Source organism: Dendrobates tinctorius, unplaced genomic scaffold (genome assembly GCF_039654945.1).
Source record: "Dendrobates tinctorius isolate UK_male_01 unplaced genomic scaffold, ASM3965494v1 ptg000334l, whole genome shotgun sequence".
Lineage (NCBI taxonomy): Eukaryota > Metazoa > Chordata > Amphibia > Anura > Dendrobatidae > Dendrobates > Dendrobates tinctorius.
The window spans coordinates 520,628-524,727 of NW_027362000.1; positions in this window are offsets into that span (position 1 = coordinate 520,628).

Below are 4,100 nucleotides of genomic sequence, written 5' to 3' on the forward strand. Positions count from 1 at the left end.
CCCACACCATTACTGACCCACTGCCAAACCGGTCATTATGAAAGGATGTTGCAGGCAGATCAATCTCCACGGCGTCTCCAGACTCTGTCATGTCTGTCACATGTGTTCAGTGTGAACCTGCTTTCATCTGTGAAAAGCACAGGGCGCCAGTGGTGAATTTGCCAAACCTGGTGTTTTGTGGCAAATGCCAAGCGTCCTGCATGGTGTTGGGCTGTGAGCACAACCCCCATCTGTGGACGTCGGCCCCTCAGACCATCCTCACACGCACATTTGTGGCCAGCTGGAGGTCATTTTGCAGGGCTCTGGCAGTGCTCCTCCTGTTCCTCCTTGCTCAAAGGCTGAGGTAGCGGTCCTGCTGCTGGGTTGTTGCCCTCCTACAGCCCCCTCCACGTCTCCTGGTGTACTGGCCTGTCTCCTGGTAGCGCCACCAGCCTCTGGACACAACGCTGCCAGACACAGCAAACCTTCTTGCCATAGCTCGCATTGATGTGCCATCCTGGATGAGCTGCACTACCTGAGCCACTTGTGTGGGTTGTAGAGTCCGTCTCATGCTACCACAAGTGTGAAAGCACAAACAACATCCAAAAGTTACCAAAACATCAGCCAGAAAGCATTGGTACTGAGATGTGGTCTGTGGTCCCCACCGGCAGAACCACTCCTTTATTGCCAATAATTTCCATCTGTTGTTTATTCCATTTGCACAACAGCGCGTGAAATTGATTGTCAATCAGTGTTGCTTCCGGACAGTTTGATTTCACAGAAGTTTGATTTCCTTGGAGTTATATTCTGTTGTTTAAGTGTTCCCTTTATTTTTTTAAGCAGTGTATATATATACAGTATATATATATATATCTACTATATAATTGTCTAATTCTGTCTGTCTGTCTGTCATGGAAATCCCGCCTTGCTGATTGGTCGCGGCAGTTAGGCCGCGACCAATCAGCGACAGTTGCTTAGTCATTGTGGCAACACGGTTGCATTGCTTATTGCACAGACACATTACAGCCGTTAAAGGCATCACTGTTGTGAGTTCATTTTCCCATTCATTACTGAGGCCCAAGGAACTCCCTCTTCTGGTAAAGAAAGGTAGTGAGCCTGATTATCAAACACCTGAGGCTGATGATGATGACTGGCTGAGTGGAGTTACTGACTGGATATAAGGCTGCCGACGCCCTTCTGCCCTGCGGGTGATTTCTCTGTGGGATCCCTGGAGACCAGTCTGAATTCCTGCTCCTCTAAAGCTAAGTTTGCTGCTTGGCCTTTTGCATTTGTGCTTTGACTTTGTTTTGCTTTGTTTTTCTGGATTTCTGCCATTCCCTGCTGGGGTGTGCTGAATTCCTTTAGCTCTGTCTTCTGAAAATACCTGAGTGCTGATTTAGTTTTTGAAGCCTAGCTGCTTCAGGGCCTTTTTCATATCAGCTTGTTGGCTCATGTCTTTGATAGGGTTTTGGCAGATTGCAGACAGCAGCCTTCCTGTCCTTTCCTATCTAGGTAGTTTTGGGCCCCGTCTTTGCTCAGTCTATCTTTCTGTCTGTGTTGGTGTTTTCATCTTGCTTCACCGTCATTATATGTTGGGGGCTGCCTATTGCTTTGGGGTCTGCTCTGGGGCAGTTTAGATTTCCCCTTTCTTTCTTTAGGCCTATTTAATTCTCCGGCTGTGATCGAGGGGTATAGGGCATCGTAGGAACCCCCCACGGCTACTGCTAGTTGTGTTGATAGGTTCAGGGGTCTGCAATCTGATAGCTGCCAACTTCTCTGGTTTTCTGGACTTAGCTTGTATTTCTGTTTTTGCCTCCTACGGTGACTCATTCATAACACATCACTGCTGCGTCGCTCATTACACAGGCACAGTCCTGTACATATTCTGGAGTACAATACATTAGGTAACAGCAGAAAAGTGACTGCAGCTCTGGGTGTAACTGGAGTCTAATGCATTAGGTAGCAGCAGAAAAGTGACTGCAGGTCTGGGTGTAACTGGAGTACAATACATTAGGTAAGATCTGAACAGTGACTGCAGTTCTGGCTGTAACAGGAATATAATACATTAGGTAAGAGCAGAACGGTGACTGCAGCTCTGGGTGTAACTGGACTACAATACATTAGGTAAAAGCAGAACAGTGACTGCAGCTCTGGGAGTAACTGGAGTACAATACATTAGATAACAGCAGAACAGTGACAGCAGCTCTGGGTGTAACTGGAGTACAATACATTAGGTAACAGCAGAACAGTGACTGCAGATCTGGGTGTAACTGGAGTACACTACATTAGGTAACAGCAGAACAGTGACTGCAGCTCTGGGTGTAGCAGGAGTACATTAGGTAACAGCAGAACAGTGACTGCAGCTCTGGGTGTAACTTGCATACAATACATTAGGTAAGAGCAGAACTGTGACTGCAGCTCTGGGTGTAACTTGAGTACAATACATTTGGTAAGATCTAAACAGTGACTGCAGCTCTGGCTGTAACAGGAGTATAATACATTAGGTAAGAGCGGAACGGTGACTGCAGCTCTGGGTGTAACTGGAGTACAATACATTAGATAACAGCAGAACAGTGACAGCAGCTCTGGGTGTAACTGGAGTACATTAGGTAACAGCAGAACAGTAACTGCAGCTCTGGGAGTAACTGGAGTACAATACATTAGATAACAGCAGAACAGTGACAGCAGCACTGGGTGTAACTGGAGTACAAAACATTAGGTAACAGCAGAACAGTGACAGCAGCTCCGGGTGTAACAGGAGTATAATTCACTAGATGGTGGCCAGGTTCTATCGCATCAGGTATTCTAGAGTCTCTGTTAAAATAAAAATATAGTTATATACTCATCTTCCGACGGCCCCTGGACTATGTCCCACCTCTCACCACGCTCCCGGCATCTTCCGGTCCCAGTAATGCTTAGCGAGAAGGGCCGGAGATGACGTCACTCTCACGTGAGTGCGACGTCATCAGCGGTGTTTCGCGCAAAGCATTACTGGGACCGGAAGATGCCGGGAACATGGAGAGGAGAGAAAGAGTCCGGGGGCCGTCGGAAGGTGAGTATATAACTATTTTTTATTTTAACAGAGACTCTAGAATACCCGATGCGATAGAATCGGGCCACCGTCTAGTATATATATAGCTTTGTTGCCATAAATGGAGGGGGGCCCAGACACATTTCACATTTCTTGCACAGGGGCCCCGAGCTGTCAGTGTCCGCCCCTATGTATAAGGTATAGTAATGGCTTCTTATGGATATGAGGTTGGAGTCTTGTAGAGGCATGGACATTTTGGAGGAGTATTACATTTAGGAAGCCACCACTGAGTTGACTACATAATGGCATCAATAATTCATGTGGCTTAAAACAATTTCCGCTCTTCATGAAGCTCATCATGAAGGATACCGTACATCGTGATAGTACTTGCACAGATAGAACGTCCTCTAATATCATGTCCAAGAACTATGCCACCGGCTCTCTTGGGTTACATCACATGGTGGGACATGGAGTCCACACGTGTTTCCCTCCGACCTCATTGAGCCCTTCCTCGCGCTTGGGACCCATTTGATGATTATCATTCCTTGAGGAGCGCAGCTGTTCTCCTGCTCGGCCAGCCGCAATGTGTCACGTAACATTTAAGGGTAATTAAGTGCAATTTATTTTGGGTGTGTGGTTCCTTCCCAGATGTGTTACTGTACCATAAGAGACTTTATGGCCGAACATCCACGTGTCCCTCCTCCAGCATGAGTCATCAGAACTTCCATGTATTGATATTGATGATCCTGCTCTTCATCATGTAATCGCCATTTTCCTACTCACCTAGAATGAACGTTGCATAAGATGACACCACTTTGTACCCTTGTCCACCAGGGAAGAGGCTATTAAACATTTCACTTCCCTAGACAACCAGGAATGTACCAGAAATAATCACTAATATAGATCACTGGTGATGTTAGTATTAATCACTCAGTAATGCATTCATATATTAGGGTTGTGGGTATTAACCACCAACAGTTCAGTACCCTAGACCACCAGGGACATTACATTAATGCATTCGCTAATTTAGATCACTGGGTATGTTGGTATTAACCACTTCAGTACCTTAGACCTCCGGGGATGTTACATT